The sequence below is a fragment of the Ambystoma mexicanum genome, chromosome 2q, assembly GCF_040938575.1.
Source record: "Ambystoma mexicanum isolate Mex_15411 chromosome 2q, UKY_AmexF1_1, whole genome shotgun sequence".
NCBI classification, from domain to species: Eukaryota; Metazoa; Chordata; class Amphibia; order Caudata; family Ambystomatidae; genus Ambystoma; species Ambystoma mexicanum.
Window position 1 is genome coordinate 125,671,568 of NC_090924.1, and position 24,806 is coordinate 125,696,373.

At 47.3% G+C, this 24,806-nt stretch overlaps 19 non-coding genes across 19 annotated transcripts; all 19 read left to right on the forward strand.

The window, feature by feature from the left end:
- Positions 1-1,183: 1,183 nt before the first annotated feature.
- TRNAP-UGG (transfer RNA proline (anticodon UGG)) lies at positions 1,184-1,255 on the forward strand. Its single transcript has one exon. It is a non-coding gene; the product is annotated as a tRNA-Pro (tRNA).
- A 420-nt stretch (positions 1,256-1,675) lies between these two features.
- On the forward strand, positions 1,676-1,748 carry TRNAV-CAC (transfer RNA valine (anticodon CAC)). The gene has a single exon. It is a non-coding gene; the product is annotated as a tRNA-Val (tRNA).
- Positions 1,749-3,528: 1,780 nt separating this feature from the next.
- Positions 3,529-3,601, forward strand: TRNAV-CAC (transfer RNA valine (anticodon CAC)). Its single transcript has one exon. It is a non-coding gene; the product is annotated as a tRNA-Val (tRNA).
- A 3,145-nt stretch (positions 3,602-6,746) lies between these two features.
- TRNAP-UGG (transfer RNA proline (anticodon UGG)) lies at positions 6,747-6,818 on the forward strand. The gene has a single exon. It is a non-coding gene; the product is annotated as a tRNA-Pro (tRNA).
- A 420-nt stretch (positions 6,819-7,238) lies between these two features.
- Positions 7,239-7,311, forward strand: TRNAV-CAC (transfer RNA valine (anticodon CAC)). The gene has a single exon. It is a non-coding gene; the product is annotated as a tRNA-Val (tRNA).
- A 1,784-nt stretch (positions 7,312-9,095) lies between these two features.
- On the forward strand, positions 9,096-9,168 carry TRNAV-CAC (transfer RNA valine (anticodon CAC)). The gene has a single exon. It is a non-coding gene; the product is annotated as a tRNA-Val (tRNA).
- Positions 9,169-10,507: 1,339 nt separating this feature from the next.
- TRNAP-UGG (transfer RNA proline (anticodon UGG)) lies at positions 10,508-10,579 on the forward strand. Its single transcript has one exon. It is a non-coding gene; the product is annotated as a tRNA-Pro (tRNA).
- Positions 10,580-10,999: 420 nt separating this feature from the next.
- Positions 11,000-11,072, forward strand: TRNAV-CAC (transfer RNA valine (anticodon CAC)). Its single transcript has one exon. It is a non-coding gene; the product is annotated as a tRNA-Val (tRNA).
- Positions 11,073-14,267: 3,195 nt separating this feature from the next.
- TRNAP-UGG (transfer RNA proline (anticodon UGG)) lies at positions 14,268-14,339 on the forward strand. Its single transcript has one exon. It is a non-coding gene; the product is annotated as a tRNA-Pro (tRNA).
- Positions 14,340-14,759: 420 nt separating this feature from the next.
- TRNAV-CAC (transfer RNA valine (anticodon CAC)) lies at positions 14,760-14,832 on the forward strand. Its single transcript has one exon. It is a non-coding gene; the product is annotated as a tRNA-Val (tRNA).
- A 1,331-nt stretch (positions 14,833-16,163) lies between these two features.
- Positions 16,164-16,235, forward strand: TRNAP-UGG (transfer RNA proline (anticodon UGG)). The gene has a single exon. It is a non-coding gene; the product is annotated as a tRNA-Pro (tRNA).
- Positions 16,236-16,655: 420 nt separating this feature from the next.
- Positions 16,656-16,728, forward strand: TRNAV-CAC (transfer RNA valine (anticodon CAC)). The gene has a single exon. It is a non-coding gene; the product is annotated as a tRNA-Val (tRNA).
- A 1,807-nt stretch (positions 16,729-18,535) lies between these two features.
- TRNAV-CAC (transfer RNA valine (anticodon CAC)) lies at positions 18,536-18,608 on the forward strand. The gene has a single exon. It is a non-coding gene; the product is annotated as a tRNA-Val (tRNA).
- Positions 18,609-19,923: 1,315 nt separating this feature from the next.
- TRNAP-UGG (transfer RNA proline (anticodon UGG)) lies at positions 19,924-19,995 on the forward strand. Its single transcript has one exon. It is a non-coding gene; the product is annotated as a tRNA-Pro (tRNA).
- Positions 19,996-20,415: 420 nt separating this feature from the next.
- Positions 20,416-20,488, forward strand: TRNAV-CAC (transfer RNA valine (anticodon CAC)). Its single transcript has one exon. It is a non-coding gene; the product is annotated as a tRNA-Val (tRNA).
- Positions 20,489-21,802: 1,314 nt separating this feature from the next.
- On the forward strand, positions 21,803-21,874 carry TRNAP-UGG (transfer RNA proline (anticodon UGG)). The gene has a single exon. It is a non-coding gene; the product is annotated as a tRNA-Pro (tRNA).
- A 420-nt stretch (positions 21,875-22,294) lies between these two features.
- TRNAV-CAC (transfer RNA valine (anticodon CAC)) lies at positions 22,295-22,367 on the forward strand. Its single transcript has one exon. It is a non-coding gene; the product is annotated as a tRNA-Val (tRNA).
- A 1,331-nt stretch (positions 22,368-23,698) lies between these two features.
- Positions 23,699-23,770, forward strand: TRNAP-UGG (transfer RNA proline (anticodon UGG)). Its single transcript has one exon. It is a non-coding gene; the product is annotated as a tRNA-Pro (tRNA).
- A 420-nt stretch (positions 23,771-24,190) lies between these two features.
- Positions 24,191-24,263, forward strand: TRNAV-CAC (transfer RNA valine (anticodon CAC)). Its single transcript has one exon. It is a non-coding gene; the product is annotated as a tRNA-Val (tRNA).
- The last annotated feature ends 543 nt before the right edge of the window (positions 24,264-24,806 follow it).

The window sequence follows — 24,806 nt, forward strand, 5'->3', positions numbered from 1 at the left end:
AAGCATCCTCACATGTATTCTGTATATGGGGCCAATAAAAAAATGCACGCGCTTGCATTTTGTGTATGTAATGTTGCAGAGCACAGAGAGGATTTATTTTCCCTACTGCTGGGTATTTGGGTCTCTGGGATCACAGTTGGGTCCGCTCCGTCCTCTGAAATGGTCCATATTAGTTACATAGGTTAGTGTACCAAAGAAATAATACATTTTCATATACAGCTTCTTCATTTCTGTGTTCTGAGGGATTACCAGTTGTAAGAAATGCACTTGCCGGTACAGTGATTCCCTGGCTTTCTCTGGCCCGAGAAAGCTTTTCCTCTGAAGTGGGAACAGAAGTTGGACTGCTTCTGCTGAACTTCCTGAAAGCAGAGCTGGCGGGAGGAGGGACTTTTTGAGTGCTGGGAAAATTTGAGCTGGAAATTTGCATCGGCTGGACAGAGATTGCTTGGAGCAGCCAAAATATAATAACGGCCATGGCGCTCAAGTAAAGCAGAAAGCTTTTAGTATACACCTTTTGCACTCTTGTCAACGAAGCTGGGCTCTGTGAATGCTCACCCTACGCAAGAAAAGAGAACAGACTTTGCTGGTGACCTAAATATATCTCGCCTGATCGAGCACGATCGAGCTCTGAGTGAGCAGCTGTGCAATGGTCATCTTTACCAAAGGGGAGATGCTGCTTTTTCCAGTGTCACGCCCATGCTCTCAGGGCTGGAGGGAGGAGGGCTGCTTTTTGTTTTTACAGGCAAAAGGAAAGGCCCAGCCCTCAGAGCTTCTGCCAATGCAGATCCCAGCAGGTGCAAAATAAAGGCTCTCCCCCACCTTGCCAGCTGCAGATTGATCAGAAGACTGCTAGTCTAGTGTGTTGGGCCACTTTCTCTCTTCTGTGTATCGTCCCCTCTTATTACATAAACAGCATAAGAGGAATAAAGGAAGGAAGGAAGGAAGGAAGGAACAGTGTATCGCAAGCACCTTCCACCCTGATGTCAATGGGCCACCAACCTTCGGGATGAGGAGGAGACCTGTGAAGACAGTCAGAGCGTGCCGACTGGGGCATTCATTTGGCTCATACACCGACAAGGCTTTCAGCGGCAGGAACAAACTTCAGGAATAGGCATTCTTGGCCTCGAATCCTAAGGGGGGTGCAAACGCTGAGGACAATTCCGTCAAATGCTCAAAGGACCGTGGCTCGTTGGTCTAGGGGTATGATTCTCGCTTTGGGTGCGAGAGGTCCCGGGTTCAAATCCCGGACGAGCCCAATCAAGGTGGTTAACTTGAGCTCCTTTTTTTTGTTTTTTCAATGTTATTTTCATTGGACAGACTCTCTGGTTTTCTCGGTAAGCAGTAGTCGATGAACAATTCACTTCCTGAACCTCTTTGCGTGCCATGTCCTTGCGACAAGCACTTTGTGTTCTCTGTTAGCTCTCAGTAACATTCCTTGATTTGCTTGTGAGTTTTGGCCGTCCGATCTCAAAGTGGAAATATGTCCTTCCCTCTGTACGCTGCATAGGCCCTCAGCTGGCATACTTGTATATGTGCGCATGCTTGATAGGACGTATGTTTTAGGCTGGATTGTGTGAGCTTCAGGCGCAAGGCATTTGATTAGTCTTTAAGCAGGTCCACTTGCACTGCCCTTTGCACCTGTTCTCCCAGTCCCTACAAAGGTGAGCAAGCAGCTGTTTCTGTAGTGTAGTGGTTATCACGTTCGCCTCACACGCGAAAGGTCCCCGGTTCGAGACCGGGCAGAAACACTCTCTGCTGGCATTTTACACAAAATAGTTTTTTTCCCCTTTTGTCACACACAAATGTAAAGTATGAACTTATTTGCGTTCCCATGGAAATAGCATATGCTCTCAAGAGCTTGAGAAATACACTGGGAAGGCAAGCATCCTCACATGTATTCTGTATATGGGGCCAATAAAAAAATGCACGCGCTTGCATTTTGTGTATGTAATGTTGCAGAGCACAGAGAGGATTTATTTTCCCTACTGCTGGGTATTTGGGTCTCTGGGATCACAGTTGGGTCCGCTCCGTCCTCTGAAATGGTCCATATTAGTTACATAGGTTAGTGTACCAAAGAAATAATACATTTTCATATACAGCTTCTTCATTTCTGTGTTCTGAGGGATTACCAGTTGTAAGAAATGCACTTGCCGGTACAGTGATTCCCTGGCTTTCTCTGGCCCGAGAAAGCTTTTCCTCTGAAGTGGGAACAGAAGTTGGACTGCTTCTGCTGAACTTCCTGAAAGCAGAGCTGGCGGGAGGAGGGACTTTTTGAGTGCTGGGAAAATTTGAGCTGGAAATTTGCATCGGCTGGACAGAGATTGCTTGGAGCAGCCAAAATATAATAACGGCCATGGCGCTCAAGTAAAGCAGAAAGCTTTTAGTATACACCTTTTGCACTCTTGTCAACGAAGCTGGGCTCTGTGAATGCTCACCCTACGCAAGAAAAGAGAACAGACTTTGCTGGTGACCTAAATATATCTCGCCTGATCGAGCACGATCGAGCTCTGAGTGAGCAGCTGTGCAATGGTCATCTTTACCAAAGGGGAGATGCTGCTTTTTCCAGTGTCACGCCCATGCTCTCAGGGCTGGAGGGAGGAGGGCTGCTTTTTGTTTTTACAGGCAAAAGGAAAGGCCCAGCCCTCAGAGCTTCTGCCAATGCAGATCCCAGCAGGTGCAAAATAAAGGCTCTCCCCCACCTTGCCAGCTGCAGATTGATCAGAAGACTGCTAGTCTAGTGTGTTGGGCCACTTTCTCTCTTCTGTGTATCGTCCCCTCTTATTACATAAACAGCATAAGAGGAATAAAGGAAGGAAGGAAGGAAGGAACAGTGTATCGCAAGCACCTTCCACCCTGATGTCAATGGGCCACCAACCTTCGGGATGAGGAGGAGACCTGTGAAGACAGTCAGAGCGTGCCGACTGGGGCATTCATTTGGCTCATACACCGACAAGGCTTTCAGCGGCAGGAACAAACTTCAGGAATAGGCATTCTTGGCCTCGAATCCTAAGGGGGGTGCAAACGCTGAGGACAATTCCGTCAAATGCTCAAAGGACCGTGGCTCGTTGGTCTAGGGGTATGATTCTCGCTTTGGGTGCGAGAGGTCCCAATCAAGGTGGTTAACTTGAGCTCCTATTTTTTGTTTTTTCAATGTTATTTTCATTGGACAGACTCTCTGGTTTTCTCGGTAAGCAGTAGTCGATGAACAATTCACTTCCTGAACCTCTTTGCGTGCCATGTCCTTGCGACAAGCACTTTGTGTTCTCTGTTAGCTCTCAGTAACATTCCTTGATTTGCTTGTGAGTTTTGGCCGTCCGATCTCAAAGTGGAAATATGTCCTTCCCTCTGTACGCTGCATAGGCCCTCAGCTGGCATACTTGTATATGTGCGCATGCTTGATAGGACGTATGTTTTAGGCTGGATTGTGTGAGCTTCAGGCGCAAGGCATTTGATTAGTCTTTAAGCAGGTCCACTTGCACTGCCCTTTGCACCTGTTCTCCCAGTCCCTACAAAGGTGAGTAAGCAGCTGTTTCTGTAGTGTAGTGGTTATCACGTTCGCCTCACACGCGAAAGGTCCCCGGTTCGAGACCGGGCAGAAACACTCTCTGCTGGCATTTTACACAAAATAGTTTTTTTCCCCTTTTGTCACACACAAATGTAAAGTATGAACTTATTTGCGTTCCCATGGAAATAGCATATGCTCTCAAGAGCTTGAGAAATACACTGGGAAGGCAAGCATCCTCACATGTATTCTGTATATGGGGCCAATAAAAAAATGCACGCGCTTGCATTTTGTGTATGTAATGTTGCAGAGCACAGAGAGGATTTATTTTCCCTACTGCTGGGTATTTGGGTCTCTGGGATCACAGTTGGGTCAGCTCCGTCCTCTGAAATGGTCCATATTAGTTACATAGGTTAGTGTACCAAAGAAATAATACATTTTCATATACAGCTTCTTCATTTCTGTGTTCTGAGGGATTACCAGTTGTAAGAAATGCACTTGCCGGTACAGTGATTCCCTGGCTTTCTCTGGCCCGAGAAAGCTTTTCCTCTGAAGTGGGAACAGAAGTTGGACTGCTTCTGCTGAACTTCCTGAAAGCAGAGCTGGCGGGAGGAGGGACTTTTTGAGTGCTGGGAAAATTTGAGCTGGAAATTTGCATCGGCTGGACAGAGATTGCTTGGAGCAGCCAAAATATAATAACGGCCATGGCGCTCAAGTAAAGCAGAAAGCTTTTAGTATACACCTTTTGCACTCTTGTCAACGAAGCTGGGCTCTGTGAATGCTCACCCTACGCAAGAAAAGAGAACAGACTTTGCTGGTGACCTAAATATATCTCGCCTGATCGAGCACGATCGAGCTCTGAGTGAGCAGCTGTGCAATGGTCATCTTTACCAAAGGGGAGATGCTGCTTTTTCCAGTGTCACGCCCATGCTCTCAGGGCTGGAGGGAGGAGGGCTGCTTTTTGTTTTTACAGGCAAAAGGAAAGGCCCAGCCCTCAGAGCTTCTGCCAATGCAGATCCCAGCAGGTGCAAAATAAAGGCTCTCCCCCACCTTGCCAGCTGCAGATTGATCAGAAGACTGCTAATCTAGTGTGTTGGGCCACTTTCTCTCTTCTGTGTATCGTCCCCTCTTATTACATAAACAGCATAAGAGGAATAAAGGAAGGAAGGAAGGAAGGAACAGTGTATCGCAAGCACCTTCCACCCTGATGTCAATGGGCCACCAACCTTCGGGATGAGGAGGAGACCTGTGAAGACAGTCAGAGCGTGCCGACTGGGGCATTCATTTGGCTCATACACCGACAAGGCTTTCAGCGGCAGGAACAAACTTCAGGAATAGGCATTCTTGGCCTCGAATCCTAAGGGGGGTGCAAACGCTGAGGACAATTCCGTCAAATGCTCAAAGGACCGTGGCTCGTTGGTCTAGGGGTATGATTCTCGCTTTGGGTGCGAGAGAGCCCAATCAAGGTGGTTAACTTGAGCTCCTTTTTTTTGTTTTTTCAATGTTATTTTCATTGGACAGACTCTCTGGTTTTCTCGGTAAGCAGTAGTCGATGAACAATTCACTTCCTGAACCTCTTTGCGTGCCATGTCCTTGCGACAAGCCCTTTGTGTTCTCTGTTAGCTCTCAGTAACATTCCTTGATTTGCTTGTGAGTTTTGGCCGTCCGATCTCAAAGTGGAAATATGTCCTTCCCTCTGTACGCTGCATAGGCCCTCAGCTGGCATACTTGTATATGTGCGCATGCTTGATAGGACGTATGTTTTAGGCTGGATTGTGTGAGCTTCAGGCGCAAGGCATTTGATTAGTCTTTAAGCAGGTCCACTTGCACTGCCCTTTGCACCTGTTCTCCCAGTCCCTACAAAGGTGAGCAAGCAGCTGTTTCTGTAGTGTAGTGGTTAAGGTCCCGGTTCGAGACCGGGCAGAAACACTCTCTGCTGGCATTTTACACAAAATAGTTTTTTTCCCCTTTTGTCACACACAAATGTAAAGTATGAACTTATTTGCGTTCCCATGGAAATAGCATATGCTCTCAAGAGCTTGAGAAATACACTGGGAAGGCAAGCATCCTCACATGTATTCTGTATATGGGGCCAATAAAAAAATGCACGCGCTTGCATTTTGTGTATGTAATGTTGCAGAGCACAGAGAGGATTTATTTTCCCTACTGCTGGGTATTTGGGTCTCTGGGATCACAGTTGGGTCAGCTCCGTCCTCTGAAATGGTCCATATTAGTTACATAGGTTAGTGTACCAAAGAAATAATACATTTTCATATACAGCTTCTTCATTTCTGTGTTCTGAGGGATTAACAGTTGTAAGAAATGCACTTGCCGGTACAGTGATTCCCTGGCTTTCTCTGGCCCGAGAAAGCTTTTCCTCTGAAGTGGGAACAGAAGTTGGACTGCTTCTGCTGAACTTCCTGAAAGCAGAGCTGGCGGGAGGAGGGACTTTTTGAGTGCTGGGAAAATTTGAGCTGGAAATTTGCATCGGCTGGACAGAGATTGCTTGGAGCAGCCAAAATATAATAACGGCCATGGCGCTCAAGTAAAGCAGAAAGCTTTTAGTATACACCTTTTGCACTCTTGTCAACGAAGCTGGGCTCTGTGAATGCTCACCCTACGCAAGAAAAGAGAACAGACTTTGCTGGTGACCTAAATATATCTCGCCTGATCGAGCACGATCGAGCTCTGAGTGAGCAGCTGTGCAATGGTCATCTTTACCAAAGGGGAGATGCTGCTTTTTCCAGTGTCACGCCCATGCTCTCAGGGCTGGAGGGAGGAGGGCTGCTTTTTGTTTTTACAGGCAAAAGGAAAGGCCCAGCCCTCAGAGCTTCTGCCAATGCAGATCCCAGCAGGTGCAAAATAAAGGCTCTCCCCCACCTTGCCAGCTGCAGATTGATCAGAAGACTGCTAGTCTAGTGTGTTGGGCCACTTTCTCTCTTCTGTGTATCGTCCCCTCTTATTACATAAACAGCATAAGAGGAATAAAGGAAGGAAGGAAGGAAGGAAGGAACAGTGTATCGCAAGCACCTTCCACCCTGATGTCAATGGGCCACCAACCTTCGGGATGAGGAGGAGACCTGTGAAGACAGTCAGAGCGTGCCGACTGGGGCATTCATTTGGCTCATACACCGACAAGGCTTTCAGCGGCAGGAACAAACTTCAGGAATAGGCATTCTTGGCCTCGAATCCTAAGGGGGGTGCAAACGCTGAGGACAATTCCGTCAAATGCTCAAAGGACCGTGGCTCGTTGGTCTAGGGGTATGATTCTCGCTTTGGGTGCGAGAGGTCCCGGGTTCAAATCCCGGACGAGCCCAATCAAGGTGGTTAACTTGAGCTCCTTTTTTTTGTTTTTTCAATGTTATTTTCATTGGACAGACTCTCTGGTTTTCTCGGTAAGCAGTAGTCGATGAACAATTCACTTCCTGAACCTCTTTGCGTGCCATGTCCTTGCGACAAGCACTTTGTGTTCTCTGTTAGCTCTCAGTAACATTCCTTGATTTGCTTGTGAGTTTTGGCCGTCCGATCTCAAAGTGGAAATATGTCCTTCCCTCTGTACGCTGCATAGGCCCTCAGCTGGCATACTTGTATATGTGCGCATGCTTGATAGGACGTATGTTTTAGGCTGGATTGTGTGAGCTTCAGGCGCAAGGCATTTGATTAGTCTTTAAGCAGGTCCACTTGCACTGCCCTTTGCACCTGTTCTCCCAGTCCCTACAAAGGTGAGCAAGCAGCTGTTTCTGTAGTGTAGTGGTTATCACGTTCGCCTCACACGCGAAAGGTCCCCGGTTCGAGACCGGGCAGAAACACTCTCTGCTGGCATTTTACACAAAATAGTTTTTTTCCCCTTTTGTCACACACAAATGTAAAGTATGAACTTATTTGCGTTCTCATGGAAATAGCATATGCTCTCAAGAGCTTGAGAAATACACTGGGAAGGCAAGCATCCTCACATGTATTCTGTATATGGGGCCAATAAAAAAATGCACGCGCTTGCATTTTGTGTATGTAATGTTGCAGAGCACAGAGAGGATTTATTTTCCCTACTGCTGGGTATTTGGGTCTCTGGGATCACAGTTGGGTCCGCTCCGTCCTCTGAAATGGTCCATATTAGTTACATAGGTTAGTGTACCAAAGAAATAATACATTTTCATATACAGCTTCTTCATTTCTGTGTTCTGAGGGATTACCAGTTGTAAGAAATGCACTTGCCGGTACAGTGATTCCCTGGCTTTCTCTGGCCCGAGAAAGCTTTTCCTCTGAAGTGGGAACAGAAGTTGGACTGCTTCTGCTGAACTTCCTGAAAGCAGAGCTGGCGGGAGGAGGGACTTTTTGAGTGCTGGGAAAATTTGAGCTGGAAATTTGCATCGGCTGGACAGAGATTGCTTGGAGCAGCCAAAATATAATAACGGCCATGGCGCTCAAGTAAAGCAGAAAGCTTTTAGTATACACCTTTTGCACTCTTGTCAACGAAGCTGGGCTCTGTGAATGCTCACCCTACGCAAGAAAAGAGAACAGACTTTGCTGGTGACCTAAATATATCTCGCCTGATCGAGCACGATCGAGCTCTGAGTGAGCAGCTGTGCAATGGTCATCTTTACCAAAGGGGAGATGCTGCTTTTTCCAGTGTCACGCCCATGCTCTCAGGGCTGGAGGGAGGAGGGCTGCTTTTTGTTTTTACAGGCAAAAGGAAAGGCCCAGCCCTCAGAGCTTCTGCCAATGCAGATCCCAGCAGGTGCAAAATAAAGGCTCTCCCCCACCTTGCCAGCTGCAGATTGATCAGAAGACTGCTAGTCTAGTGTGTTGGGCCACTTTCTCTCTTCTGTGTATCGTCCCCTCTTATTACATAAACAGCATAAGAGGAATAAAGGAAGGAAGGAAGGAAGGAAGGAACAGTGTATCGCAAGCACCTTCCACCCTGATGTCAATGGGCCACCAACCTTCGGGATGAGGAGGAGACCTGTGAAGACAGTCAGAGCGTGCCGACTGGGGCATTCATTTGGCTCATACACCGACAAGGCTTTCAGCGGCAGGAACAAACTTCAGGAATAGGCATTCTTGGCCTCGAATCCTAAGGGGGGTGCAAACGCTGAGGACAATTCCGTCAAATGCTCAAAGGACCGTGGCTCGTTGGTCTAGGGGTATGATTCTCGCTTTGGGTGCGAGAGGTCCCAATCAAGGTGGTTAACTTGAGCTCCTATTTTTTGTTTTTTCAATGTTATTTTCATTGGACAGACTCTCTGGTTTTCTCGGTAAGCAGTAGTCGATGAACAATTCACTTCCTGAACCTCTTTGCGTGCCATGTCCTTGCGACAAGCACTTTGTGTTCTCTGTTAGCTCTCAGTAACATTCCTTGATTTGCTTGTGAGTTTTGGCCGTCCGATCTCAAAGTGGAAATATGTCCTTCCCTCTGTACGCTGCATAGGCCCTCAGCTGGCATACTTGTATATGTGCGCATGCTTGATAGGACGTATGTTTTAGGCTGGATTGTGTGAGCTTCAGGCGCAAGGCATTTGATTAGTCTTTAAGCAGGTCCACTTGCACTGCCCTTTGCACCTGTTCTCCCAGTCCCTACAAAGGTGAGCAAGCAGCTGTTTCTGTAGTGTAGTGGTTATCACGTTCGCCTCACACGCGAAAGGTCCCCGGTTCGAGACCGGGCAGAAACACTCTCTGCTGGCATTTTACACAAAATAGTTTTTTTCCCCTTTTGTCACACACAAATGTAAAGTATGAACTTATTTGCGTTCCCATGGAAATAGCATATGCTCTCAAGAGCTTGAGAAATACACTGGGAAGGCAAGCATCCTCACATGTATTCTGTATATGGGGCCAATAAAAAAATGCACGCGCTTGCATTTTGTGTATGTAATGTTGCAGAGCACAGAGAGGATTTATTTTCCCTACTGCTGGGTATTTGGGTCTCTGGGATCACAGTTGGGTCCGCTCCGTCCTCTGAAATGGTCCATATTAGTTACATAGGTTAGTGTACCAAAGAAATAATACATTTTCATATACAGCTTCTTCATTTCTGTGTTCTGAGGGATTACCAGTTGTAAGAAATGCACTTGCCGGTACAGTGATTCCCTGGCTTTCTCTGGCCCGAGAAAGCTTTTCCTCTGAAGTGGGAACAGAAGTTGGACTGCTTCTGCTGAACTTCCTGAAAGCAGAGCTGGCGGGAGGAGGGACTTTTTGAGTGCTGGGAAAATTTGAGCTGGAAATTTGCATCGGCTGGACAGAGATTGCTTGGAGCAGCCAAAATATAATAACGGCCATGGCGCTCAAGTAAAGCAGAAAGCTTTTAGTATACACCTTTTGCACTCTTGTCAACGAAGCTGGGCTCTGTGAATGCTCACCCTACGCAAGAAAAGAGAACAGACTTTGCTGGTGACCTAAATATATCTCGCCTGATCGAGCACGATCGAGCTCTGAGTGAGCAGCTGTGCAATGGTCATCTTTACCAAAGGGGAGATGCTGCTTTTTCCAGTGTCACGCCCATGCTCTCAGGGCTGGAGGGAGGAGGGCTGCTTTTTGTTTTTACAGGCAAAAGGAAAGGCCCAGCCCTCAGAGCTTCTGCCAATGCAGATCCCAGCAGGTGCAAAATAAAGGCTCTCCCCCACCTTGCCAGCTGCAGATTGATCAGAAGACTGCTAGTCTAGTGTGTTGGGCCACTTTCTCTCTTCTGTGTATCGTCCCCTCTTATTACATAAACAGCATAAGAGGAATAAAGGAAGGAAGGAAGGAAGGAAGGAAGGAAGGAAGGAAGGAAGGAAGGAACAGTGTATCGCAAGCACCTTCCACCCTGATGTCAATGGGCCACCAACCTTCGGGATGAGGAGGAGACCTGTGAAGACAGTCAGAGCGTGCCGACTGGGGCATTCATTTGGCTCATACACCGACAAGGCTTTCAGCGGCAGGAACAAACTTCAGGAATAGGCATTCTTGGCCTCGAATCCTAAGGGGGGTGCAAACGCTGAGGACAATTCCGTCAAATGCTCAAAGGACCGTGGCTCGTTGGTCTAGGGGTATGATTCTCGCTTTGGGTGCGAGAGGTCCCGGGTTCAAATCCCGGACGAGCCCAATCAAGGTGGTTAACTTGAGCTCCTTTTTTTTGTTTTTTCAATGTTATTTTCATTGGACAGACTCTCTGGTTTTCTCGGTAAGCAGTAGTCGATGAACAATTCACTTCCTGAACCTCTTTGCGTGCCATGTCCTTGCGACAAGCACTTTGTGTTCTCTGTTAGCTCTCAGTAACATTCCTTGATTTGCTTGTGAGTTTTGGCCGTCCGATCTCAAAGTGGAAATATGTCCTTCCCTCTGTACGCTGCATAGGCCCTCAGCTGGCATACTTGTATATGTGCGCATGCTTGATAGGACGTATGTTTTAGGCTGGATTGTGTGAGCTTCAGGCGCAAGGCATTTGATTAGTCTTTAAGCAGGTCCACTTGCACTGCCCTTTGCACCTGTTCTCCCAGTCCCTACAAAGGTGAGCAAGCAGCTGTTTCTGTAGTGTAGTGGTTATCACGTTCGCCTCACACGCGAAAGGTCCCCGGTTCGAGACCGGGCAGAAACACTCTCTGCTGGCATTTTACACAAAATAGTTTTTTTCCCCTTTTGTCACACACAAATGTAAAGTATGAACTTATTTGCGTTCCCATGGAAATAGCATATGCTCTCAAGAGCTTGAGAAATACACTGGGAAGGCAAGCATCCTCACATGTATTCTGTATATGGGGCCAATAAAAAAATGCACGCGCTTGCATTTTGTGTATGTAATGTTGCAGAGCACAGAGAGGATTTATTTTCCCTACTGCTGGGTATTTGGGTCTCTGGGATCACAGTTGGGTCCGCTCCGTCCTCTGAAATGGTCCATATTAGTTACATAGGTTAGTGTACCAAAGAAATAATACATTTTCATATACAGCTTCTTCATTTCTGTGTTCTGAGGGATTACCAGTTGTAAGAAATGCACTTGCCGGTACAGTGATTCCCTGGCTTTCTCTGGCCCGAGAAAGCTTTTCCTCTGAAGTGGGAACAGAAGTTGGACTGCTTCTGCTGAACTTCCTGAAAGCAGAGCTGGCGGGAGGAGGGACTTTTTGAGTGCTGGGAAAATTTGAGCTGGAAATTTGCATCGGCTGGACAGAGATTGCTTGGAGCAGCCAAAATATAATAACGGCCATGGCGCTCAAGTAAAGCAGAAAGCTTTTAGTATACACCTTTTGCACTCTTGTCAACGAAGCTGGGCTCTGTGAATGCTCACCCTACGCAAGAAAAGAGAACAGACTTTGCTGGTGACCTAAATATATCTCGCCTGATCGAGCACGATCGAGCTCTGAGTGAGCAGCTGTGCAATGGTCATCTTTACCAAAGGGGAGATGCTGCTTTTTCCAGTGTCACGCCCATGCTCTCAGGGCTGGAGGGAGGAGGGCTGCTTTTTGTTTTTACAGGCAAAAGGAAAGGCCCAGCCCTCAGAGCTTCTGCCAATGCAGATCCCAGCAGGTGCAAAATAAAGGCTCTCCCCCACCTTGCCAGCTGCAGATTGATCAGAAGACTGCTAGTCTAGTGTGTTGGGCCACTTTCTCTCTTCTGTGTATCGTCCCCTCTTATTACATAAACAGCATAAGAGGAATAAAGGAAGGAAGGAAGGAAGGAAGGAACAGTGTATCGCAAGCACCTTCCACCCTGATGTCAATGGGCCACCAACCTTCGGGATGAGGAGGAGACCTGTGAAGACAGTCAGAGCGTGCCGACTGGGGCATTCATTTGGCTCATACACCGACAAGGCTTTCAGCGGCAGGAACAAACTTCAGGAATAGGCATTCTTGGCCTCGAATCCTAAGGGGGGTGCAAACGCTGAGGACAATTCCGTCAAATGCTCAAAGGACCGTGGCTCGTTGGTCTAGGGGTATGATTCTCGCTTTGGGTGCGAGAGGTCCCGGGTTCAAATCCCGTACGAGCCCAATCAAGGTGGTTAACTTGAGCTCCTTTTTTTTGTTTTTTCAATGTTATTTTCATTGGACAGACTCTCTGGTTTTCTCGGTAAGCAGTAGTCGATGAACAATTCACTTCCTGAACCTCTTTGCGTGCCATGTCCTTGCGACAAGCACTTTGTGTTCTCTGTTAGCTCTCAGTAACATTCCTTGATTTGCTTGTGAGTTTTGGCCGTCCGATCTCAAAGTGGAAATATGTCCTTCCCTCTGTATGCTGCATAGGCCCTCAGCTGGCATACTTGTATATGTGCGCATGCTTGATAGGACGTATGTTTTAGGCTGGATTGTGTGAGCTTCAGGCGCAAGGCATTTGATTAGTCTTTAAGCAGGTCCACTTGCACTGCCCTTTGCACCTGTTCTCCCAGTCCCTACAAAGGTGAGCAAGCAGCTGTTTCTGTAGTGTAGTGGTTATCACATTCGCCTCACACGCGAAAGGTCCCCGGTTCGAGACAGGGCAGAAACACTCTCTGCTGGCATTTTACACAAAATAGTTTTTTTCCCCTTTTGTCACACACAAATGTAAAGTATGAACTTATTTGCGTTCCCATGGAAATAGCATATGCTCTCAAGAGCTTGAGAAATACACTGGGAAGGCAAGCATCCTCACATGTATTCTGTATATGGGGCCAATAAAAAAATGCACGCGCTTGCATTTTGTGTATGTAATGTTGCAGAGCACAGAGAGGATTTATTTTCCCTACTGCTGGGTATTTGGGTCTCTGGGATCACAGTTGGGTCCGCTCCGTCCTCTGAAATGGTCCATATTAGTTACATAGGTTAGTGTACCAAAGAAATAATACATTTTCATATACAGCTTCTTCATTTCTGTGTTCTGAGGGATTACCAGTTGTAAGAAATGCACTTGCCGGTACAGTGATTCCCTGGCTTTCTCTGGCCCGTGAAAGCTTTTCCTCTGAAGTGGGAACAGAAGTTGGACTGCTTCTGCTGAACTTCCTGAAAGCAGAGCTGGCGGGAGGAGGGACTTTTTGAGTGCTGGGAAAATTTGAGCTGGAAATTTGCATCGGCTGGACAGAGATTGCTTGGAGCAGCCAAAATATAATAACGGCCATGGCGCTCAAGTAAAGCAGAAAGCTTTTAGTATACACCTTTTGCACTCTTGTCAACGAAGCTGGGCTCTGTGAATGCTCACCCTACGCAAGAAAAGAGAACAGACTTTGCTGGTGACCTAAATATATCTCGCCTGATCGAGCACGATCGAGCTCTGAGTGAGCAGCTGTGCAATGGTCATCTTTACCAAAGGGGAGATGCTGCTTTTTCCAGTGTCACGCCCATGCTCTCAGGGCTGGAGGGAGGAGGGCTGCTTTTTGTTTTTACAGGCAAAAGGAAAGGCCCAGCCCTCAGAGCTTCTGCCAATGCAGATCCCAGCAGGTGCAAAATAAAGGCTCTCCCCCACCTTGCCAGCTGCAGATTGATCAGAAGACTGCTAGTCTAGTGTGTTGGGCCACTTTCTCTCTTCTGTGTATCGTCCCCTCTTATTACATAAACAGCATAAGAGGAATAAAGGAAGGAAGGAAGGAAGGAAGGAACAGTGTATCGCAAGCACCTTCCACCCTGATGTCAATGGGCCACCAACCTTCGGGATGAGGAGGAGACCTGTGAAGACAGTCAGAGCGTGCCGACTGGGGCATTCATTTGGCTCATACACCGACAAGGCTTTCAGCGGCAGGAACAAACTTCAGGAATAGGCATTCTTGGCCTCGAATCCTAAGGGGGGTGCAAACGCTGAGGACAATTCCGTCAAATGCTCAAAGGACCGTGGCTCGTTGGTCTAGGGGTATGATTCTCGCTTTGGGTGCGAGAGGTCCCGGGTTCAAATCCCGGACGAGCCCAATCAAGGTGGTTAACTTGAGCTCCTTTTTTTTGTTTTTTCAATGTTATTTTCATTGGACAGACTCTCTGGTTTTCTCGGTAAGCAGTAGTCGATGAACAATTCACTTCCTGAACCTCTTTGCGTGCCATGTCCTTGCGACAAGCACTTTGTGTTCTCTGTTAGCTCTCAGTAACATTCCTTGATTTGCTTGTGAGTTTTGGCCGTCCGATCTCAAAGTGGAAATATGTCCTTCCCTCTGTACGCTGCATAGGCCCTCAGCTGGCATACTTGTATATGTGCGCATGCTTGATAGGACGTATGTTTTAGGCTGGATTGTGTGAGCTTCAGGCGCAAGGCATTTGATTAGTCTTTAAGCAGGTCCACTTGCACTGCCCTTTGCACCTGTTCTCCCAGTCCCTACAAAGGTGAGCAAGCAGCTGTTTCTGTAGTGTAGTGGTTATCACGTTTGCCTCACACGCGAAAGGTCCCCGGTTCGAGACCGGGCAGAAACACTCTCTGCTGGCATTTTACACAAAATAGTTTTTTTCCCCTTTTGTCACACACAAATGTAAAGTATGAACTTATTTGCGTTCTCATGGAAATAGCATATGCTCTCAAGAGCTTGAGAAATACACTGGGAAGGCAAGCATCCTCACATGTATTCTGTATATGGGGCCAATAAAAAAATGCACGCGCTTGCATTTTGTGTATGTAATGTTGCAGAGCACAGAGAGGATTTATTTTCCCTACTGCTGGGTATTTGGGTCTCTGGGATCACAGTTGGGTCCGCTCCGTCCTCTGAAATGGTCCATATTAGTTACATAGGTTAGTGTACCAAAGAAATAATACATTTTCATATACAGCTTCTTCATTTCTGTGTTCTGAGGGATTACCAGTTGTAAGAAATGCACTTGCCGGTACAGTGATTCCCTGGCTTTCTCTGGCCCGAGAAAGCTTTTCCTCTGAAGTGGGAACAGAAGTTGGACTGCTTCTGCTGAACTTCCTGAAAGCAGAGCTGGCGGGAGGAGGGACTTTTTGAGTGCTGGGAAAATTTGAGCTGGAAATTTGCATCGGCTGGACAGAGATTGCTTGGAGCAGCCAAAATATAATAACGGCCATGGCGCTCAAGTAAAGCAGAAAGCTTTTAGTATACACCTTTTGCACTCTTGTCAACGAAGCTGGGCTCTGTGAATGCTCACCCTACGCAAGAAAAGAGAACAGACTTTGCTGGTGACCTAAATATATCTCGCCTGATCGAGCACGATCGAGCTCTGAGTGAGCAGCTGTGCAATGGTCATCTTTACCAAAGGGGAGATGCTGCTTTTTCCAGTGTCACGCCCATGCTCTCAGGGCTGGAGGGAGGAGGGCTGCTTTTTGTTTTTACAGGCAAAAGGAAAGGCCCAGCCCTCAGAGCTTCTGCCAATGCAGATCCCAGCAGGTGCAAAATAAAGGCTCTCCCCCACCTTGCCAGCTGCAGATTGATCAGAAGACTGCTAGTCTAGTGTGTTGGGCCACTTTCTCTCTTCTGTGTATCGTCCCCTCTTATTACATAAACAGCATAAGAGGAATAAAGGAAGGAAGGAAGGAAGGAAGGAAGGAAGGAAGGAAGGAACAGTGTATCGCAAGCACCTTCCACCCTGATGTCAATGGGCCACCAACCTTCGGGATGAGGAGGAGACCTGTGAAGACAGTCAGAGCGTGCCGACTGGGGCATTCATTTGGCTCATACACCGACAAGGCTTTCAGCGGCAGGAACAAACTTCAGGAATAGGCATTCTTGGCCTCGAATCCTAAGGGGGGTGCAAACGCTGAGGACAATTCCGTCAAATGCTCAAAGGACCGTGGCTCGTTGGTCTAGGGGTATGATTCTCGCTTTGGGTGCGAGAGGTCCCGGGTTCAAATCCCGGACGAGCCCAATCAAGGTGGTCAACTTGAGCTCCTTTTTTTTGTTTTTTCAATGTTATTTTCATTGGACAGACTCTCTGGTTTTCTCGGTAAGCAGTAGTCGATGAACAATTCACTTCCTGAACCTCTTTGCGTGCCATGTCCTTGCGACAAGCACTTTGTGTTCTCTGTTAGCTCTCAGTAACATTCCTTGATTTGCTTGTGAGTTTTGGCCGTCCGATCTCAAAGTGGAAATATGTCCTTCCCTCTGTACGCTGCATAGGCCCTCAGCTGGCATACTTGTATATGTGCGCATGCTTGATAGGACGTATGTTTTAGGCTGGATTGTGTGAGCTTCAGGCGCAAGGCATTTGATTAGTCTTTAAGCAGGTCCACTTGCACTGCCCTTTGCACCTGTTCTCCCAGTCCCTACAAAGGTGAGCAAGCAGCTGTTTCTGTAGTGTAGTGGTTATCACGTTCGCCTCACACGCGAAAGGTCCCCGGTTCGAGACCGGGCAGAAACACTCTCTGCTGGCATTTTACACAAAATAGTTTTTTTCCCCTTTTGTCACACACAAATGTAAAGTATGAACTTATTTGCGTTCTCATGGAAATAGCATATGCTCTCAAGAACTTGAGAAATACACTGGGAAGGCAAGCATCCTCACATGTATTCTGTATATGGGGCCAATAAAAAAATGCACGCGCTTGCATTTTGTGTATGTAATGTTGCAGAGCACAGAGAGGATTTATTTTCCCTACTGCTGGGTATTTGGGTCTCTGGGATCACAGTTGGGTCCGCTCCGTCCTCTGAAATGGTCCATATTAGTTACATAGGTTAGTGTACCAAAGAAATAATACATTTTCATATACAGCTTCTTCATTTCTGTGTTCTGAGGGATTACCAGTTGTAAGAAATGCACTTGCCGGTACAGTGATTCCCTGGCTTTCTCTGGCCCGAGAAAGCTTTTCCTCTGAAGTGGGAACAGAAGTTGGACTGCTTCTGCTGAACTTCCTGAAAGCAGAGCTGGCGGGAGGAGGGACTTTTTGAGTGCTGGGAAAATTTGAGCTGGAAATTTGCATCGGCTGGACAGAGATTGCTTGGAGCAGCCAAAATATAATAACGGCCATGGCGCTCAAGTAAAGCAGAAAGCTTTTAGTATACACCTTTTGCACTCTTGTCAACGAAGCTGGGCTCTGTGAATGCTCACCCTACGCAAGAAAAGAGAACAGACTTTGCTGGTGACCTAAATATATCTCGCCTGATCGAGCACGATCGAGCTCTGAGTGAGCAGCTGTGCAATGGTCATCTTTACCAAAGGGGAGATGCTGCTTTTTCCAGTGTCACGCCCATGCTCTCAGGGCTGGAGGGAGGAGGGCTGCTTTTTGTTTTTACAGGCAAAAGGAAAGGCCCAGCCCTCAGAGCTTCTGCCAATGCAGATCCCAGCAGGTGCAAAATAAAGGCTCTCCCCCACCTTGCCAGCTGCAGATTGATCAGAAGACTGCTAGTCTAGTGTGTTGGGCCACTTTCTCTCTTCTGTGTATCGTCCCCTCTTATTACATAAACAGCATAAGAGGAATAAAGGAATGAAGGAAGGAAGGAAGGAACAGTGTATCGCAAGCACCTTCCACCCTGATGTCAATGGGCCACCAACCTTCGGGATGAGGAGGAGACCTGTGAAGACAGTCAGAGCGTGCCGACTGGGGCATTCATTTGGCTCATACACCGACAAGGCTTTCAGCGGCAGGAACAAACTTCAGGAATAGGCATTCTTGGCCTCGAATCCTAAGGGGGGTGCAAACGCTGAGGACAATTCCGTCAAATGCTCAAAGGACCGTGGCTCGTTGGTCTAGGGGTATGATTCTCGCTTTGGGTGCGAGAGGTCCGGGGTTCAAATCCCGGACGAGCCCAATCAAGGTGGTTAACTTGAGCTCCTTTTTTTTGTTTTTTCAATGTTATTTTCATTGGACAGACTCTCTGGTTTTCTCGGTAAGCAGTAGTCGATGAACAATTCACTTCCTGAACCTCTTTGCGTGCCATGTCCTTGCGACAAGCACTTTGTGTTCTCTGTTAGCTCTCAGTAACATTCCTTGATTTGCTTGTGAGTTTTGGCCGTCCGATCTCAAAGTGGAAATATGTCCTTCCCTCTGTACGCTGCATAGGCCCTCAGCTGGCATACTTGTATATGTGCGCATGCTTGATAGGACGTATGTTTTAGGCTGGATTGTGTGAGCTTCAGGCGCAAGGCATTTGATTAGTCTTTAAGCAGGTCCACTTGCACTGCCCTTTGCACCTGTTCTCCCAGTCCCTACAAAGGTGAGCAAGCAGCTGTTTCTGTAGTGTAGTGGTTATCACGTTCGCCTCACACGCGAAAGGTCCCCGGTTCGAGACCGGGCAGAAACACTCTCTGCTGGCATTTTACACAAAATAGTTTTTTTCCCCTTTTGTCACACACAAATGTAAAGTATGAACTTATTTGCGTTCTCATGGAAATAGCATATGCTCTCAAGAGCTTGAGAAATACACTGGGAAGGCAAGCATCCTCACATGTATTCTGTATATGGGGCCAATAAAAAAATGCACGCGCTTGCATTTTGTGTATGTAATGTTGCAGAGCACAGAGAGGATTTATTTTCCCTACTGCTGGGTATTTGGGTCTCTGGGATCACAGTTGGGTCCGCTCCGTCCTCTGAAATGGTCCATATTAGTTACATAGGTTAGTGTACCAAAGAAATAATACATTTTCATATACAGCTTCTTCATTTCTGTGTTCTGAGGGATTACCAGTTGTAAGAAATGCACTTGCCGGTACAGTGATTCCCTGGCTTTCTCTGGCCCGAGAAAGCTTTTCCTCTGAAGTGGGAACAGAAGTTGGACTGCTTCTGCTGAACTTCCTGAAAGCAGAGCTGGCGGGAGGAGGGACTTTTTGAGTGCTGGGAAAATTTGAGCTGGAAATTTGCATCGGCTGGACAGAGATTGCTTGGAGCAGCCAAAATATAATAACGGCCATGGCGCTCAAGTAAAGCAGAAAGCTTTTAGTATACACCTTTTGCACTCTTGTCAACGAAGCTGGGCTCTGTGAATGCTCACCCTACGCAAGAAAAGAGAACAGACTTTGCTGGTGACCTAAATATATCTCGCCTGATCGAGCACGATCGAGCTCTGAGTGAGCAGCTGTGCAATGGTCATCTTTACCAAAGGGGAGATGCTGCTTTTTCCAGTGTCACGCCCATGTTCTCAGGGCTGGAGGGAGGAGGGCTGCTTTTTGTTTTTACAGGCAAAAGGAAAGGCCCAGCCCTCAGAGCTTCTGCCAATGCAGATCCCAGCAGGTGCAAAATAAAGGCTCTCCCCCACCTTGCCAGCTGCAGATTGATCAGAAGACTGCTAGTCTAGTGTGTTGGGCCACTTTCTCTCTTCTGTGTATCGTCCCCTCTTATTACATAAACAGCATAAGAGGAATAAAGGAAGGAAGGAAGGAAGGAAGGAACAGTGTATCGCAAGCACCTTCCACCCTGATGTCAATGGGCCACCAACCTTCGGGATGAGGAGGAGACCTGTGAAGACAGTCAGAGCGTGCCGACTGGGGCATTCATTTGGCTCATACACCGACAAGGCTTTCAGCGGCAGGAACAAACTTCAGGAATAGGCATTCTTGGCCTCGAATCCTAAGGGGGGTGCAAACGCTGAGGACAATTCCGTCAAATGCTCAAAGGACCGTGGCTCGTTGGTCTAGGGGTATGATTCTCGCTTTGGGTGCGAGAGGTCCCGGGTTCAAATCCCGGACGAGCCCAATCAAGGTGGTTAACTTGAGCTCCTTTTTTTTGTTTTTTCAATGTTATTTTCATTGGACAGACTCTCTGGTTTTCTCGGTAAGCAGTAGTCGATGAACAATTCACTTCCTGAACCTCTTTGCGTGCCATGTCCTTGCGACAAGCACTTTGTGTTCTCTGTTAGCTCTCAGTAACATTCCTTGATTTGCTTGTGAGTTTTGGCCGTCCGATCTCAAAGTGGAAATATGTCCTTCCCTCTGTACGCTGCATAGGCCCTCAGCTGGCATACTTGTATATGTGCGCATGCTTGATAGGACGTATGTTTTAGGCTGGATTGTGTGAGCTTCAGGCGCAAGGCATTTGATTAGTCTTTAAGCAGGTCCACTTGCACTGCCCTTTGCACCTGTTCTCCCAGTCCCTACAAAGGTGAGCAAGCAGCTGTTTCTGTAGTGTAGTGGTTATCACGTTCGCCTCACACGCGAAAGGTCCCCGGTTCGAGACCGGGCAGAAACACTCTCTGCTGGCATTTTACACAAAATAGTTTTTTCCCCTTTTGTCACACACAAATGTAAAGTATGAACTTATTTGCGTTCCCATGGAAATAGCATATGCTCTCAAGAGCTTGAGAAATACACTGGGAAGGCAAGCATCCTCACATGTATTCTGTATATGGGGCCAATAAAAAAATGCACGCGCTTGCATTTTGTGTATGTAATGTTGCAGAGCACAGAGAGGATTTATTTTCCCTACTGCTGGGTATTTGGGTCTCTGGGATCACAGTTGGGTCCGCTCCGTCCTCTGAAATGGTCCATATTAGTTACATAGGTTAGTGTACCAAAGAAATAATACATTTTCATATACAGCTTCTTCATTTCTGTGTTCTGAGGGATTACCAGTTGTAAGAAATGCACTTGCCGGTACAGTGATTCCCTGGCTTTCTCTGGCCCGAGAAAGCTTTTCCTCTGAAGTGGGAACAGAAGTTGGACTGCTTCTGCTGAACTTCCTGAAAGCAGAGCTGGCGGGAGGAGGGACTTTTTGAGTGCTGGGAAAATTTGAGCTGGAAATTTGCATCGGCTGGACAGAGATTGCTTGGAGCAGCCAAAATATAATAACGGCCATGGCGCTCAAGTAAAGCAGAAAGCTTTTAGTATACACCTTTTGCACTCTTGTCAACGAAGCTGGGCTCTGTGAATGCTCACCCTACGCAAGAAAAGAGAACAGACTTTGCTGGTGACCTAAATATATCTCGCCTGATCGAGCACGATCGAGCTCTGAGTGAGCAGCTGTGCAATGGTCATCTTTACCAAAGGGGAGATGCTGCTTTTTCCAGTGTCACGCCCATGCTCTCAGGGCTGGAGGGAGGAGGGCTGCTTTTTGTTTTTACAGGCAAAAGGAAAGGCCCAGCCCTCAGAGCTTCTGCCAATGCAGATCCCAGCAGGTGCAAAATAAAGGCTCTCCCCCACCTTGCCAGCTGCAGATTGATCAGAAGACTGCTAGTCTAGTGTGTTGGGCCACTTTCTCTCTTCTGTGTATCGTCCCCTCTTATTACATAAACAGCATAAGAGGAATAAAGGAAGGAAGGAAGGAAGGAAGGAACAGTGTATCGCAAGCACCTTCCACCCTGATGTCAATGGGCCACCAACCTTCGGGATGAGGAGGAGACCTGTGAAGACAGTCAGAGCGTGCCGACTGGGGCATTCATTTGGCTCATACACCGACAAGGCTTTCAGCGGCAGGAACAAACTTCAGGAATAGGCATTCTTGGCCTCGAATCCTAAGGGGGGTGCAAACGCTGAGGACAATTCCGTCAAATGCTCAAAGGACCGTGGCTCGTTGGTCTAGGGGTATGATTCTCGCTTTGGGTGCGAGAGGTCCCGGGTTCAAATCCCGGACGAGCCCAATCAAGGTGGTTAACTTGAGCTCCTTTTTTTTGTTTTTTCAATGTTATTTTCATTGGACAGACTCTCTGGTTTTCTCGGTAAGCAGTAGTCGATGAACAATTCACTTCCTGAACCTCTTTGCGTGCCATGTCCTTGCGACAAGCACTTTGTGTTCTCTGTTAGCTCTCAGTAACATTCCTTGATTTGCTTGTGAGTTTTGGCCGTCCGATCTCAAAGTGGAAATATGTCCTTCCCTCTGTACGCTGCATAGGCCCTCAGCTGGCATACTTGTATATGTGCGCATGCTTGATAGGACGTATGTTTTAGGCTGGATTGTGTGAGCTTCAGGCGCAAGGCATTTGATTAGTCTTTAAGCAGGTCCACTTGCACTGCCCTTTGCACCTGTTCTCCCAGTCCCTACAAAGGTGAGCAAGCAGCTGTTTCTGTAGTGTAGTGGTTATCACGTTCGCCTCACACGCGAAAGGTCCCCGGTTCGAGACCGGGCAGAAACACTCTCTGCTGGCATTTTACACAAAATAGTTTTTTTCCCCTTTTGTCACACACAAATGTAAAGTATGAACTTATTTGCGTTCCCATGGAAATAGCATATGCTCTCAAGAGCTTGAGAAATACACTGGGAAGGCAAGCATCCTCACATGTATTCTGTATATGGGGCCAATAAAAAAATGCACGCGCTTGCATTTTGTGTATGTAATGTTGCAGAGCACAGAGAGGATTTATTTTCCCTACTGCTGGGTATTTGGGTCTCTGGGATCACAGTTGGGTCCGCTCCGTCCTCTGAAATGGTCCATATTAGTTACATAGGTTAGTGTACCAAAGAAATAATACATTTTCATATACAGCTTCTTCATTTCTGTGTTCTGAGGGATTACCAGTTGTAAGAAATGCACTTGCCGGTACAGTGATTCCCTGGCTTTCTCTGGCCCGAGAAAGCTTTTCCTCTGAAGTGGGAACAGAAGTTGGACTGCTTCTGCTGAACTTCCTGAAAGCAGAGCTGGCGGGAGGAGGGACTTTTTGAGTGCTGGGAAAATTTGAGCTGGAAATTTGCATCGGCTGGACAGAGATTGCTTGGAGCAGCCAAAATATAATAACGGCCATGGCGCTCAAGTAAAGCAGAAAGCTTTTAGTATACACCTTTTGCACTCTTGTCAACGAAGCTGGGCTCTGTGAATGCTCACCCTACGCAAGAAAAGAGAACAGACTTTGCTGGTGACCTAAATATATCTCGCCTGATCGAGCACGATCGAGCTCTGAGTGAGCAGCTGTGCAATGGTCATCTTTACCAAAGGGGAGATGCTGCTTTTTCCAGTGTCACGCCCATGCTCTCAGGGCTGGAGGGAGGAGGGCTGCTTTTTGTTTTTACAGGCAAAAGGAAAGGCCCAGCCCTCAGAGCTTCTGCCAATGCAGATCCCAGCAGGTGCAAAATAAAGGCTCTCCCCCACCTTGCCAGCTGCAGATTGATCAGAAGACTGCTAGTCTAGTGTGTTGGGCCACTTTCTCTCTTCTGTGTATCGTCCCCTCTTATTACATAAACAGCATAAGAGGAATAAAGGAAGGAAGGAAGGAAGGAAGGAAGGAAGGAAGGAAGGAACAGTGTATCGCAAGCACCTTCCACCCTGATGTCAATGGGCCACCAACCTTCGGGATGAGGAGGAGACCTGTGAAGACAGTCAGAGCGTGCCGACTGGGGCATTCATTTGGCTCATACACCGACAAGGCTTTCAGCGGCAGGAACAAACTTCAGGAATAGGCATTCTTGGCCTCGAATCCTAAGGGGGGTGCAAACGCTGAGGACAATTCCGTCAAATGCTCAAAGGACCGTGGCTCGTTGGTCTAGGGGTATGATTCTCGCTTTGGGTGCGAGAGGTCCCGGGTTCAAATCCCGGACGAGCCCAATCAAGGTGGTTAACTTGAGCTCCTTTTTTTTGTTTTTTCAATGTTATTTTCATTGGACAGACTCTCTGGTTTTCTCGGTAAGCAGTAGTCGATGAACAATTCACTTCCTGAACCTCTTTGCGTGCCATGTCCTTGCGACAAGCACTTTGTGTTCTCTGTTAGCTCTCAGTAACATTCCTTGATTTGCTTGTGAGTTTTGGCCGTCCGATCTCAAAGTGGAAATATGTCCTTCCCTCTGTACGCTGCATAGGCCCTCAGCTGGCATACTTGTATATGTGCGCATGCTTGATAGGACGTATGTTTTAGGCTGGATTGTGTGAGCTTCAGGCGCAAGGCATTTGATTAGTCTTTAAGCAGGTCCACTTGCACTGCCCTTTGCACCTGTTCTCCCAGTCCCTACAAAGGTGAGCAAGCAGCTGTTTCTGTAGTGTAGTGGTTATCACGTTCGCCTCACAAGCGAAAGGTCCCCGGTTCGAGACCGGGCAGAAACACTCTCTGCTGGCATTTTACACAAAATAGTTTTTTTCCCCTTTTGTCACACACAAATGTAAAGTATGAACTTATTTGCGTTCTCATGGAAATAGCATATGCTCTCAAGAGCTTGAGAAATACACTGGGAAGGCAAGCATCCTCACATGTATTCTGTATATGGGGCCAATAAAAAAATGCACGCGCTTGCATTTTGTGTATGTAATGTTGCAGAGCACAGAGAGGATTTATTTTCCCTACTGCTGGGTATTTGGGTCTCTGGGATCACAGTTGGGTCCGCTCCGTCCTCTGAAATGGTCCATATTAGTTACATAGGTTAGTGTACCAAAGAAATAATACATTTTCATATACAGCTTCTTCATTTCTGTGTTCTGAGGGATTACCAGTTGTAAGAAATGCACTTGCCGGTACAGTGATTCCCTGGCTTTCTCTGGCCCGAGAAAGCTTTTCCTCTGAAGTGGGAACAGAAGTTGGACTGCTTCTGCTGAACTTCCTGAAAGCAGAGCTGGCGGGAGGAGGGACTTTTTGAGTGCTGGGAAAATTTG